General features: G+C 36.5%; 1 long non-coding RNA gene across 1 annotated transcript in view; it reads right to left on the reverse strand.

Annotated features, from left to right (window-relative positions):
- Window positions 1–3298: 3298 nt before the first annotated feature.
- Window positions 3299–15663, reverse strand: part of LOC142330965 (uncharacterized) — a 286079-nt gene continuing 273714 nt past the window's right edge. The window contains exon 3 of the long non-coding RNA XR_012757857.1: window positions 3299–3394. This is a non-coding gene — a long non-coding RNA (uncharacterized LOC142330965). The remainder of the gene's footprint in view (window positions 3395–15663) is intronic.

The following is a 15663-nucleotide window of genomic DNA, read 5'->3' on the forward strand; positions in this document are numbered from 1 at the left end:
ATTCCGTATTAAACATCTAATAATAATAATAATAATAATAATAATAATAATAATAATAATAATAATAATAATAATAATAATAATAATAATAATAATAATAATAATAAAAACAAAACATTCTGTTTAACTGTTATTAATTTTATTAAATTTTTCTTATTAATAATTAAGAGAAACTGGCTTTTCTATCTCCCGGTGTATGTGTGTGAGTGTGTGTGTGTGTGTGTATGTGCGCGCGCCCGCGTGTTTGTTTAAAATGCACAAAATATAATCAGTTTCACCTTTTACGGTATACAGTATACGGTATACGTCTATATTTTTGGTATGTGTCTCTTACGGTAAGATGTAACGTCATCGCTATCCGTTATATGTTATTATAATAGTAACCGACGCTGTGTCTATGAACCGGAGCGTTACTTTTACTGGAATCAGCTTACACACAACCGTCAATATCACAGTTCGAGAAGGAACAAGCTAAAAGAGAACAGTTAAGATGGACCGCTATGTTTGTTTCGTTGATACCGTAATATTTTTTTTAAACACTAACGAAGATATAAACGGTAATTTTTTTTTTTTAAAGAGAGATGAAATAACAATGATAATATTAGAGTAAATGCAACACTGTACAAAAAAAAGTTTTATTTATATTTATTTATTCTTTATATATTTTAAGACCTTGCTTCACTTTTGATTCCTTTTTGATGTTATTCTTTACTAGTACGCTTCCCTCTCTTTCCATTCTACAGAGAAATACCCCCACCATTACAACTTATGTCGATTTCTTTTACACCAATAAGTCAGTCTACTGTAGTTCATTGCACTTTGAAAACAACGGTGTTTCTTTCTCCTGACCTTAGCCAGAGCTGTACACCATATTACTTCATCATTAAAATATAAGTGAACGGTAGTAAGAAAGAGTTTGTATGAGAGAGAAAGAGCACGATAAAGAAAAAGTAAAAAAGAATATCATCAATGAGTTAGTCATTCATATGTTATATGTACATCTACAATTATTATAGATTACTCAATGACTGTATTATAGAATATTTTAATAATATATTTATTATTATAATTATTTTACACATCATCATAATAAAACGATTTGAAAAATTTTCATTCATTTTTACTTCCTTGTACGAAATAAAAGAAGTATTGCGATCACGAAAAATTTCGGTTTTCAGATTTCAACAGAAATTCCCATTTTGACTATCCCTGAACCCATTTTGACTAGTTTCGGCGTGAGGTCTGTACGTACTTATGTGCGTATGTATTTTGCATAACTCAAAAACGATTAGCCCCAGGATGAAAAATTTTGTATCTATGACTGTTGTAACATCTAGTTGTGCACCTCCCCTTTTGATTGCAATCGATTGGACCAGAAGTGTCCAAAATAGCCCAAATTCAAAAAAAAATTGGGGATTATAGACTTTTTCTTAACTGCAGTAATATGTCCTCATTGAGAACTTTTGAACAATATATCATAAGTGGTACTTATTTTCATTACTTCCAGAGTTATAGCCAAATAAAAGTTTAATTAATGAAATATTTGTGTCTTACAAGGGGAAGGCACATCCGTTCGAATAGGACTTCATCTCATCTTTTTTTACTTTTTTTTGTAATTTAAATATATTGATTTATTAATAATTATTAACCTCTGATTGTAAAAATCGTTTTACAATAAATAGTAATTCAATAATAATAATAAAATAAAATTTTATGTATTTTTCATTTAAAAAAAAATAGGCGTACAAGGAAGTCATGTGGTGTCCACATCAGATTTTTTTTTGTATGTTTTCCTTTTGCAACATAGTTAATGCGGTACTTTAATGTCTCTACTGATTTACTTTTCCATCGCTTCCTTTTTTTTTATAATTCTTAGTTTTTTCTTTTGTATCTTTATCGGTTTATTATTTCAAAGTCACAATATTTTTGCTTTCATAATATTCATTTTCATATCGTAATTTTTTTATAATATCTTCTAGTTTTGATATAATTTGTTTAATGTTCTGCGTTTCATTTTTGAAAAAATACTACGTCAGTTGTGAAGTTTATATCATATACTAGTAGACCTGGCAATGCTTCGCTATTGCTAGATTTGAGTACATATATATATATTCATTTATAAGTTCATATATATATAACTTCATTTAATATATAAGTTCGTTTAATATATAAGTTCTTTGAAAGTTTGATAAAACATTAAAAAACCGAGCGTTACGAAACTTCACAAAATTTAACCTTTCACTTTATAAAAGTCAGAATGTAAATAAATCCAATTGTTAAAACAGCACTGCCTATCGGATTTAATTCAAACTACTCCATAAACACAGTAATCGGTTCAAAATACCCCTAAATTTCTTTCTACTGGTCAGATCGAGGATTTCAATAGCTTTAAACCTTCTTCGGATAACACGGACCATTTTGCAAAAATCCGTGCGTAAATCGTTAAGTAGTTTTTTAATCTATAGCGGTCACATACGAACATTGCCTTTTATATACATAGAAGAAGAAAGTCTTTATATTTATTTCGTAAATATATCGACACCAGCACCACCTAGGGGGTATAGGTTTTGCAAAAGTTTTTCTTTTCATGTAACTAATATATATTGTGAATATAAGACGAATCGATTCATAAATACAATTTTTGGGAATATCTCGACCCCAGCGCCACCTAGTGGATCCAAACTAATTCAGAAACCTTCGTGGGCGTGCGTACAACTCACCAAAGTTTCATCGCAATCGGATGAATGGTATAGGAACGCAAACGGAACAAGGAAACAAACATATATATATATATATATATATAGATTTTCCTACCATTACGACTCAACTTTGATCTTCTCGAGCGCTTTTATTATATCTTCAACATATATATTAAGTTATTTTGAGGTTAGGCACTATCCTTGCTTTGGTAATCTTCCTACGTCAAATAATTCAATTTAGTTCACCTTTATTATCATCGTTATTGTATTTTTTGATTCGAGTACAACTATTATTTAATCTTTATACTCTAATATTTGGTTTTTTAATTTGTTTATTTCATGTAATACAATCAAATTTTATATTGAATATTCATTAAAATAAAAATCATAATTTTCGAAAATAAGACATATTATTATTATTTTTTATATGTTATGCTCATTAAAAACTTAAATACGTTGTGTTCACAGATCGTACTTCAAACTGAATCGATTATAAAAACTATATTACTGATATTCAGATACCAAATATCTTTTTTTAAGCTGGAAAGGGTAAAAATATATACAAGAAGGAAGTTTTAAAAACTCAATAATATTCTTTAGAATAAATAAACTTTTAATCACAAATATGTTTTGTATTCTGCAACATTTATTTTACTTCTTATATGTAATACGAGGATAGTTTGTAACATCTTAGCCTGAAAAAAAAAAAACACAAAATGTTTTAGAGATTCTTTTTAATTTTTCAACGTACATTTTGTAAATCGATATAGATACAGACAATCGATATAGACTAACGGGTATTCAGCTTTTTATTAGCCTTAGAATAATGGTATTTGTTCAACTCTGCAAAATTAGCAGCTGTCTCAACTTTGAGTTTTTCATTTGAAGTGAATCTTCGTCCAACGAGCCATTTCTTCAGTTTCGAAGAAAAAATAATCACTGGGAAGTAAATCTGGCAAATAAGGCGGATGAGGAAGCATTTAAAAGCGTAGCTTTGCAGGAAAAACCTTAGACTTGTGAAGACGCATTATTATGGTTAAAACCACTTTCTTTTCGGTCAGATGTAGACGTTTTGGCTGAATAGGTCTGGCGTTTAATCACCATACAACGAGAATTCTAAAAAAAATTGTATCCTTGATTTTTCCTGCGGATAGAACCGTTTTCGCTTTCTTTTGCGCACTTCCAACTGTTCCCACTCATTTTTTGAACTGCTTTTTTGTCTCTGGCGGGTGATTCCAAATCAGTTTTCTTCTCCTGTTATAAAACTTTGAATAGGTCTGAACACCCTTGAGAAATCGAATGCGTTTTCGGTCGACTGCTAACAAACGCGGCACCCATAGAGGGAATATCTTTTTCACATCCAAAACATCGAGTAGAATGTATTATACACGGTCTATCGAGAGTTTAAAACAGCTAACTCGCGGATTGTCAGTCGGAATTGTGGATTTTGTAACAATTTCTTCGGTCGTAGAAGTTTTTGGTTGATTCGAGCGTTCATTATATTGGATGTATTTAAGACCACTTTTAAATTTAGCAGAGCACTTTCTTACCGTTGAAAATGGAAGGGAAAGAAGAATCTTTTAAGATGGAATCTAACAAATCTAAAATGCTCACCGGGGTTAAATTTTTTAAAACAAAATACTTTATAATAGTTTAAATATCAATTTTATTTATTTTTCAGAAAATTCTAAAACTTGTTTTTTTTTACTCCTTCGCCACTAAGATGCAATTAAACAAAAGCGTCTGAAACTTCGCAGCACGCCACCTAAAGGGTCATACTTCACAAATATCGTAATTATTTGTTCATATTGTGGTATCTCTATGTTAAACCGAAAATTTTCCAAACAACTTTGGATACAATATTTAATAAACTTATTAAACAATAAGAACCGGCGTTATTTTATAAATAATTAACGAAATCGGTAGGAATTATTTGCAAGTATTTAAGTGACATTTATTTAATTCCTAATGTATAAATTATAATCCGTTCAACTAATGAATAATAAGCAATCCCCCCCCCTAGCCCAATGAGATGAGGATGATGTGTATGACATGTAAATGAAGTGCAGTCTTGTACAGACTTAGGCCGACCATTCTTGAGATGTATAGTTATTTAAACCCCAACCATAAATATACACCACTATCCGCTGTCTCGTATTCAAATTCGTATAAAAGCAACGATTTTTACTAGGATTTGTACCTGAGAACCACCGACTTCGAAGATCAGCTGTTAAACAAGTAATTCCCGACGACAATTTTACCACTAGACAAGGCTGTCTAGTGCTGGTAGGCTAAATTAACACTTTTTGCAGAATTTTTAATTAGAAAGAAACGTTAAATTATCAGGAAGTAATGGATTTATTTCTTTTATTATATTGTTGCAGATATCAACTATCTTTTTTCTGTTTAGCCTCCGGAACCACCGTAAGGTATTACTTCATAAGATGAATGAGGGTGATATGCGTGAATGTAAATGAAATGTGTCTTGTACAGACTCAGGACGACCGTTAATGAGATGTGTAGATATCAACCGGAAATCAAATAGCCGTGCCTTTTGAATCCATTCCTTTCTTTTTGCCTAATAGTAATGAATTTTATAGATAAATACTTGATTATGTACCGACGGTTCTACCTATAGCTAGCCTACTTAGCTTGTAGACAAAAATACGGTAGGGATTTTTAGCGTATGACTAGTGTTATCCCTTACAATGCAAGTCGCTCCATTTATCGTTATATTTATACGTATATATACACTTCTTATTATGAATATTATTATAATACATTTACGCTACCCTTCTGTGAAGTCGATGAAGAAGGTGAACGTATGCAAATCAAAGTTTTATAAGAAAAAAATAATGGATTACATTTCCTCTTTTACAGGATGACCCGGGCGAAGCCGGATCACATTTATTCTCCAAGATTTACAGCATAAATAATAATAAGTTAGAGCTTTTATATTTATTATAAAGAAGTATTTATATATTAGGTAAATAAAGGATAGCTATAAACAAGAAAAAAAAAGCATAAAACCTCAAGGAATAAGAGAAAAGAAATAAAGAAAGATAAAAAGAGTTATGCGACATAGACAATACATTTTGCTCTTATACTGACATATTGTTAATTAAAGCTTCCGTTAGCGAGAGTGCGTGCATATACTATATGCATTAGTGTGTCACTATGTTACACGTGCGTGAATTTGTACGCTTGCGTTAGTATGTGCGTGCCTTCTTGTGTTCAATATATTATGAAGTCTATATATATATCAGCACCTGATCTACCTGATACGAATTTTGATTGGAATTATATACACACAAACGCAATTTAATCGAGCCGTGCCGAAGAAATTGACTTCTCAACAAAGAAAGACTAAAGAATAACCAATTTATAATATAATGTACGAATATTCTATTGTACCGCACGTTCTGGTGCAAATTTATCATTTAATACATAATAAACTATCGTATTTTGAAAAAAATAGACATAATATTTAAATTTTGTTATTTAAAAAGATTATTCAAAGCGGCTGTAATCCTGAATCAATTCTTTCAACCGATCTACGATGCTCCTAAACTAATGTTCAAATAAAATCGATTAGAATTACAATTATTCACTGCATTTTTAGTTAGGGTTCAATTAAAGGTATTGTCATAAGACGAATTTCCCTAAAACTGAACAAGATCTAATTTTTCAATTACGATAATTTTATTATTTTTTTTATTTTTTTATTTTACACTATTTCGATTAATTTTGACTATTATTTACAAATAAGAGGAACACTATTATAATTTTGGAAACATCAAAATAGACGTATGTAACTAGCTTGCCCGACCGTCTAGACAGGGGGCTTTACCTCCTGGATGCATTCGTTATCGTCATGGTTGTTAGAATATTAAATATTTCACAAATATTCACTAAGAAAAAAAATTAATGATTTTACTTCATTATATTTCTGTTAATATAATAATGAAATAAAAAGGTCACTTTTTTCTTTAATGAATATCTTTAATTCATAAATTCACTTCCGATGAGGTTACGGCCTCGATCTGTGGCTTAAAACCCTCCCTGAGGTAACATAAATGTATTTTGAAAATTTGAAAGCAATCGGTTGGCCGGTTCTCATATGATGCTGTTGTAAACAGACAAAATTTCGCATATATATATATATATATAAAAGATTTTTTAACACAGTTGTAACCTAATGTTATGCTTTTTTATCCTCAAAACACAAATATAATTTTAAATAAATCGTTCGAACGAATTAATCGTTCCTGCGCGTCACTCAAAATAAAAATGTGAGGACAGCAAACAAACCAACGCACCATGCTTTTTTATTGGAAAGAAAAGTAAATGTAAAGTATAGTTTTGAATGTTATGGAGAAACTTTCCTTAAATATTCCATGAAGCGATTCTATACTTATGATTTGTCCATTTGTATGAAAAATAGTCTTTCGCTTGTAGAATTAAAAAAAAAAATTATGATAATCTTTTCAAGTAATGTTGTAGAAAAAGTTTCTAAAATTCTAGAAAAAGAACCGAATTCAAAGTATTTTTAAAAGCGAAAAAATAACGTTTTTATAATTAATAATTTAAACTGACAATGGGGTATTAACTCAATTTAAATTTAAAGAAGGATTCAATTATACCCATATAATTGAATATATGTATACAGACTGTTAACAAATTATAGGAGCACTGAAATAAATTCTCAAACATTTAAAAATAGAAAAATTAAATTCAGCAAATGCTCTTATCTCAAAGCGAACTAATTTTTGATAGGAGACAATACAGCTTTAAGCTCCCCACAAAAAAATTGCAAATATAGGGATAAATTTCAAAAATTGGAAAAAATAGGGTTATGAAAAATATTTTAAAAGTTATTGAAAAAAATAATAACGATAATCACAATAAAGATAATACAACCCTAATCAAATTGGCGGCTATTTAATTTTTCACAACTGGCTTCAAAAGTGGTCTACAATTCACACCAAACAGATTTATATAGCTTCATACCAAAAGGTAAAACGTATAATAAATGGAGATCACTTATGAAACTAACTGTGAAAAGTATTAAATGTCCGCCGTTTTGGCTAGGGATGTCATAAACCGTATTTTTTTAAACTAAAAGCTTTTTTAATTTTCCTTTAAAATTATTAGTAAAATCCTACTCTTTTAAAGTAAAACGTTTGAGTTGTCCTTGCTTGAAAGCAAATCTTGCATCACGCGATAACTAACCGATCGATTTGCTTTCAAATTTTCAGAATACAGTCGTGTTATCCCAGGGAAGGTTTTAAACCATAGACGGAGGCCGTAGCCCCTTTCGGGGTGAAGTTGTGAATTAAAAAAAAATCCCTTTCGGCACGCGGGAAGGCGGAGGTAGATTTCACCAATGCTAAATAGGGGATAAAAAAGATTTTCAGCTTAAAGTTAAAGAAAAATTTCAAATTTACTCAGTACGACAATGGTTGCATGTAAAAAAAAATTTTCACATGTTTAGCATACGACAAGCCCCAACTTCTTACAATTCCTGAAACATTTTGGTCATCTCTTGCCGTAAGGGTTGGTCGTACAGGCAAACGTTTTAGGTAATGTTTGGAGGACTAATGACCACTTAAACCGATCGGTACTGTGTCTATTAAGGGAGGTATGATTTTTTTTTGTCTTCGAAATCCCATTTTTTCCACGCCGTGGGCCAATGGTTGGTTATATCAACAAATAAGTTTTAGGCTCTTATCCAAAGAATAGTAGGAACTTTAAACGAGTTTGATATTTTACTTAATAAGAAAGTTATAACGGTATTTTGTTTTTTTCTTAAAAAGCCCCACATTTCCACCCCCATGAACCGATTTTGCCCATTAACGAACTTGACCGGGATTTTGGGTCGTTATATTTTATGTATCAGTTTGAAAGTGGTTGGTGCAAAATTACGGCAGTTATCGTGTCCACAAGTAAGTAAAATATATATATATATATAGATACATATATATATATATATATATATATAGATACATATATAAAATTTTGAACTGACGGTGGTTTTGGGGTCTGGGGGATGTGAAACAGGAAGATATGTCGAAATTTTCTGGAAGTCGAATAATGGTATCCATTACAACAGGTGGTAGCTTTCGTATGAAATCTACCTAATATTCATAAAAAAAAATTAATCCTTTTACTTCATAATTATTTTACATTTGACCTTACAAAATACGATAAACAATCAACACCACCTACTGTTTTCCGGCAAATGTTTCATCAAGACGAAGCCAGACGCGGTGATATATACTGATGGGTCGAAACAAGACGGTACTGTTGTTGTCAATGAAAGAACTTATATGTTTGGCCTACCCGGTATTACGAGTGTGTTCACCGCAGAACTACTTGATATAAATAGGGCTCTAAATATCGTTAGCCCTAAATATAGAAACATTCTTATTTGCAGTGACTCGTGTAGTGCTCTCAAGGCGTTAGAAAACTTTTATTCCAAACATCCTGTCGTCATTGAAATTTACGATGCGATCGCTGAGTTAGTAATCGCAATACAGAAGTAAATTTTTACCGGGTCCCTAGCCACGTAGGGATTCCAGGTAATGAACAAGCAGATTATGCTGCCAAAGGAGCGTGTATTCAAGCTCCTTTCACCACCCGAGTTACTACCTTTGATTTTATTAATCGTGTAAAACAATCACTGAGAGCAACGTGGCAAAGTGACTGGGCGACTACCGCCGATAATAAACTCCGACGGATTAAAGATTCAGTGTTGCCATGGGGCTCCTCTTGCAGAAAAACTCGTCGTGAGGAAGTGGTCCTCTGCCGGTTACGGATAGGACATACGAGGATCACACACGAGTACCTATGTCGGGAGGAGTCGCACCCCTATGCACACGATGCAACTGCCGCATGACTGTGCACCACATTCGTGGACTGCATATGTTATGCGGCGTTGCGTCGTAAGTTTAATCTACCTAGAAACATTCGTGATATCTTGTACAATAGTAACGAAATTTTGGACCGGATATTTCTGTTTTTGCATAGTACCAGGTTACTGCAAAATATTTAATATTATCATATATATTTTTATGCTAGAAGAGTTTTTGATAATTTTTAACCTTTACTTTCAATTTTGATTTTTTTGGTTGTACGTCTTTAATTTTATTATCCGAGAAGGAAACCTTTTGCACAACCTATCGAATTAGGTAAGTTTTACGTAGTTTCTTTATTCGATTATTTTAAAGACCTCGTCTGCGATATTAGTTTTGAGTTTTATTTCACTTTTTTTACTTTTGTTTTAATAAATTTTTATTATATAATTAATATTAATTTTACACCTAATAAGTTTTATTATTTTGGAGGTATTTTACCCTTTTATTAATAAAAATTTCGGGCGATTATAACGCTCAGGCGTTTTTCGCCATGGCAACAAAAATATGAGGAATAATGGCTAGTTTTATTTTTTTAAATAAAATTATATAAAATAATTAACATTCTCACAACTATAAATACTACAGTTACTGTAATTACTACTAATCTTTGGTTTTGGAGGTCTATTTTTTCAAAGTATTTGTAAATTCTCTATAAATGTTTCTTCGTTGTTTCCTCTTTCTTTTTTGTTTCCCTTGGTTATTCATCATTCCTTTTCTTGCTTTAGTAATTAAATGGCTGCTGGAGCAACCGCTGAACGAGTTTCTCTTTCGATGCTTATTTTGGTTAATACGTCGACTCGACAAATTTTCCATCGCGATAACTTCCATTAGACGCATTAAAATCATCGCCGCTGTTGATTTATGAATGAAATTTCAGGGATTGAATTTAAATAACTGGACCTGATAAAGGTACACCTTCAGAGCGTTTCTGCAAAAGCTAAAAGTGCAAACGTTCATCGACGGCATTAATATCACCAAAACGAATATTTTTCTTATCAATTCCTACTCTTTCATCAACAGTATCGATAAAAGAACGAAGTTTATACTCTTTTTTTCATCCAGCCACGAATAATTCCTATAGATTCAGCGAATTCCGGTGATAAGCTAGCTTTAGACTGGCTCGTTTTAACGATGATTTCCAGTTTGTCTTTATCGGAGTAGATTTTCATTTAGAAAACATTTCAGAATTACAAAAAGATGTAGAAACAGAAAATTAAAAATATTATCGGTTGCTAATCTTACCCTATTTATTAAAAAAATTGGGCTGCAAACCTATTTCCAGTCCGTGTGAGCGTTCTATTGGACGGATATGGCTGATTTTTTTTAATCTGTTCGGAATCATCAACAGACATGCCATCAAGCGTCATCGGTGCCCAAACTTTATGCTTTCCTATGAATTCCGCATCTATTACTTAATCGAGGAATTTTCCGAAGTTATTACTCACAGGAAAATCAACTTGAATCTCCGTCGGTGCAGAAAATCTGAACGGACTACAAGTAGGTTTTGAGCACGCATTTTACCTACGATAGAAAAGGAAAGAGAAAAACAAGAGGGTTTGGAGTGAGACGTGCTGTAAATGGAATATGTTTTTAGCCGATTTTTACTTTTCCGTCTAGATACTACTATAGCTGAGTTATAGCTCTAGAAGGTAAAGTATTGTAATCGGTCCGATTTGGGCAAATGCGGTCTCTACCGAAACTTGACTTTTTGACACCTAAGGAACCCAAAACACCCGATGAAAATTTTTCAGATTTTATTGTTCTTATGTACTTGTGTTCGGTATTGGCCTCTAAATCACCTTATATCTCCATTATTACAGGACCAATTTTGATCAAACTTAATCAAATTACTTTCATATAAAGGGCTCTGATGTCATTAAATTTTCTACTTAAAACATCAAGGCGGTGAGGCTATAGAGCAAGATCACCCTCAGTATCTTGGCAGGTCTTTTCTTAGGAACATTTTTTAACACTTAAAAAATAACAATATTTGTAATAAAAGTTTTGCAAAATGGCACATTACCTAAAAAAAGCTCTAAACTACTATTACGTTGTGACGTCACACATGAGTGGTAGAATTAAATAAATAACAATATATGTAATAAAAAAGTAACACGGCTTGGGTGGGTCTCGAACTCGATCGCCCGGTTCACTCGATACATGGTGCGTTAAGTCTCGCGGCTAAACCAACTGCCGACCGTACAAGCGAAATTTGTTCTAATTAAGTTTTGAAATTATATTAATGCATTTAATGCCGACCGTCGCCACCAGTGCCGCTACACCAGCACGAATTAAATACGGTATGCGCGCGCGCTTTAGTTAGAATCATTGAAAATGTTATATTTAAATAAAATGATAAATATTTTAAATTAAGTTGTGCGCGTAAGTCGTGCATCAGAAACAACTGTTGTCAGCTTTGTTAAAGTATATAACATTACTTTATAAAAATAACGCTGTGAAGCAGCACGGATCCACTAGGTTTTTTGGCAAAATTTTTATATACATAACATTACTTTGCAAAATAATAACGGTGCGAAGCAGAAAGGAGCTAGCTACTAATAGTGCATTACAAAACTTCAATTTTTTTTCAATACTTTAAAAAAGTCTATAGAAAAGAAATATATATTGAATTACTTTTGAAAAATGTAAATTCTATTTATGATTATCTAAAATGTGTATTTTTGAGTTTTTCATGTGAATATTGTAAACTCCGATTGAAACTATATTGTTTAAAATCTATGTCAGAAAAAAAAAATAAATTAAATGTTTGAATTTATTGTTATAACAGGGAAAATTTACGTCAAGGAAGTATACTTACGTGTTTTCTTATGCACCACTGGTCGTAAAATAAGTAGAATTCTGATATTTGTCGTATCATGGAAAGCGTTTATTTGATGATTTGTAGCAGTAAGTAGTAAGTTGTAGTAATAATAATTATAATAATAATAATAATAATAATAATAATAATAATAATAATAATAATTTTTTTTTTTTTTTTTTTTTTGAGGAGGGAGGTGGAAATGCATTTACGCACGGAGTGTCGGGCTCCCGCTGATGGTATTATCCAATCACCATCAGCGGACTACCGACTAAAACCACCCCCCTTTCTACCAGGGCTCGACCCGGAACCGTTTATCACATTACTTCCGGTCGAGTCCTCCTATACTAGCCTGTTTGGTGCTACCTAATTTTCAGGACTGTCCAGGTCAGCCTTTTTGGCCCTGAGTATGTTGCCGACGAATCGGGCTACGCTTTCCCAGCTGCCCAGGTCACGGAGCATCATCGCAACCACGTTGTGGGGACTCACTGCTCCGTGATCCGCCTCTAATGTCCCTCGATCTGCCGCCCACCGAGCACATTTGAAAAAGGTGTGCTCGGCGTCGTCCCGTACACCGGGACAATACAGGCAGTCGGGGGACGGCGCTTTCCCTATGACATGGAGGTAAGCGCGGAAGTACCCGTGACCCGTTAAAAATTGGGTCATGTAGTACTCCACTTCTCCATGCCGTCGCTCCGTCCACGGTCTGACCAGAGGAATAAGCCTTGCGGTCCATCGTCCTCTGGTCTCGTGGTCCCAGGTCTCTTGCCATGCGAGGAATGTGCGAGTGCGTTCCTCGTTGGCAATGGTCACCCGGTCTCCGCCTGCCCGCCGCCTCCCGTAGATCGCCTGGCGCTCCCTTGCTAAAGTAGCAATGGGTATGACGCCGGCGACCACAAGTACTGCAGGCTCGGAGACCGTCCGATACGCGGAAGCGACTCGCAAGGCTGCGGTGCGTTGCACCTGCGCGAGCCGCTTCCGGTTTCTCGCAACTCTTAATGCCTGGGCCCACACTTCCGACCCGTATAGCAGGATGGAATGTACCGTGGACATCAGCAATCGCCGTCTGCTGGCCTTCGGTCCGCCGACATTCGCCATCAGCCGGCTGAGAGCAGTTACGGCTCTCGCAGCTTTGTCGGCGGCTGTACGAAGCTGCTCAGCAAAGCTGAGTTTCCGGTCAATCATCATACCGAGGTACTTTGCGGCCGGCTTGGTCTCGACAACCTCTACCCCGACCCGCAGGGAAAGAAGGGTGTCGATACGTTTCTTCGTGAGAACTACGATCTCCGTTTTGCTGAGAGCTAGAGACAATCCATGATCGTCCAGCCAGGCACCGACTCTGTGCATGGCCCGACTGAGCCTCAGTTGGGCGCGCTCCACGTCGCGATCTGCGACAAGTAGCGCAACGTCGTCAGCGTACCCAACCAAGGCAGATTCTTCAGGCATCTCCAGCCTCAGCAAGCCATCGTAGACGGCGTTCCAAAGGTCGGGGCCGAGAATCGACCCCTGCGCCGCCCCTGACGTGATCGTAGTCCTACGCCAGCCTGCTGCGGTCTCGTAAATGAGACCGCGGTTCCTCAGGTATGCGTCTACCATTCTCAGAAGGTATTGAGGCACATGGAACGAATGCTCCAGGGCCCGAATCATATCGCTCCATCGTGCGGAGTTGAACGCGTTTTTTACGTCCAACGTAACGAGAAGGACCACACGTCGCGAAAAATGATTGTGGTCCTCTGCTCGCCGCACCGCCTCAACAACCTCCTGAATTGCGTCTAGGGTCGATCGACCCTGCCGGAAACCGTACTGGTTAGGTGACAGGCCACCTGCCTGATTCATCGCCGTAACCAGTCTTTTCTTTAACAGCTTCTCCAATACCTTCCCAGCTGTGTCAAGCATACACAATGGGCGGTAGGAGGACGGCGACTCTGGGTTTTCTTTTCCTTTGGGAATTAGCACAAGACGCGCGGTCTTCCACCTGGCGCTAAAAGACCCAGCCTTCAGACATGCATTATACATGTCTAGTAGAAGACGGGGCCTGCAGCGCCCCACTAGTTTGAGCACCTCGGCCGGTATACCGTCGGGACCAGGGGCTTTTCTACATTTCAGCGACCGTAGGACTCCTTCCAATTCCTCCATCGAGAAGAGCGAAAAGTCGCCCACGTCGCTGAAGTCCCGCTCGGCACGGACCGAGTGCGCCGGGAACAACGTCTTAACGACGTGTTCCGCTTTAGCTTCGTCTAGTGGAGCTGGTGACCGCGAGACCCCCAATCGCCGAGTTACTATCTTGTAACCTAGCCCCCAAGGGTCTGCATCCACGGTCTCCGTCAGTTCTCTCCAGCAGCGTGCCTTGCTCACGTTGATGGCTCGACGGAGCCGCTTCTTTGCCGTCTTGTACTCGGCTGACCTGGCGTTCGCGTCTATGCGATTCCTCGCACGTTGCGCCACTCGTCTTAGTCGAAGACACTCCCGGCGAAACCCCGCAATCTCCGGTGTCCACCAGTACACGGGTCGCTTCTGGTGCCTCGGCCCCCCGTGGGGCATGGAGGCGTCGCATGCAGGAGCGATCAGCCGCATAGTCGCAGCAACTACGGCTTCAGCGCCAGCGTCCCCCCCGTTGGCGAAGTTTTCAGGGGCTACCACCCCTGACGAGATCTTTGAGGAGAATTTATTCTCGTCAATTTTGTTGATGTTATATCTTTTCGCCTGCTGTGGGGGCCCCGGGCGCTCTCGTGTACCATCTAGGACTCTAAATGAGATGTATTGGTGGTCGCTACCGGTATAATCCTCGAGGACTCTCCAGTCCTGGACGAGCGTGACCAACTCTTCGGAGGCGAGGGAAATATCAGGAATGGTTTCCAAATATCCTGGGCGGCGGAACGTCGTCGTGTTCCCTGTATTGAGAATCACGAGTCCAGTACGTGCCGCCATGTCCAGAATGTATTTCCCTCTGGAGTTGGTATGCGCCATACCCCAGTCTACCGCCCTGGAGTTGAAGTCCCCAGCTACCACCATCTCACCAGTGGCAGCGAGGATGACATCCTCCAGCGCGTCAACTTTCCGGCGAAAGTCCGCTATCGAATCATTTGGGGTGAGGTAACAGCTAAAAATCGTCACCTCACCGCAGCAGATCCAAACGAAACCCTCGCCTGCGCCGTACCTCCGAACTTGGGCTCTGCTGCGATACGGAATCCATATCGCGGCAGTCCCGAGCGAGTCTCGGAACCATTGG

The sequence above is a fragment of the Lycorma delicatula genome, chromosome 10 (genome assembly GCF_047948215.1).
Source record: "Lycorma delicatula isolate Av1 chromosome 10, ASM4794821v1, whole genome shotgun sequence".
In the NCBI taxonomy this organism is placed as follows: Eukaryota; Metazoa; Arthropoda; class Insecta; order Hemiptera; family Fulgoridae; genus Lycorma; species Lycorma delicatula.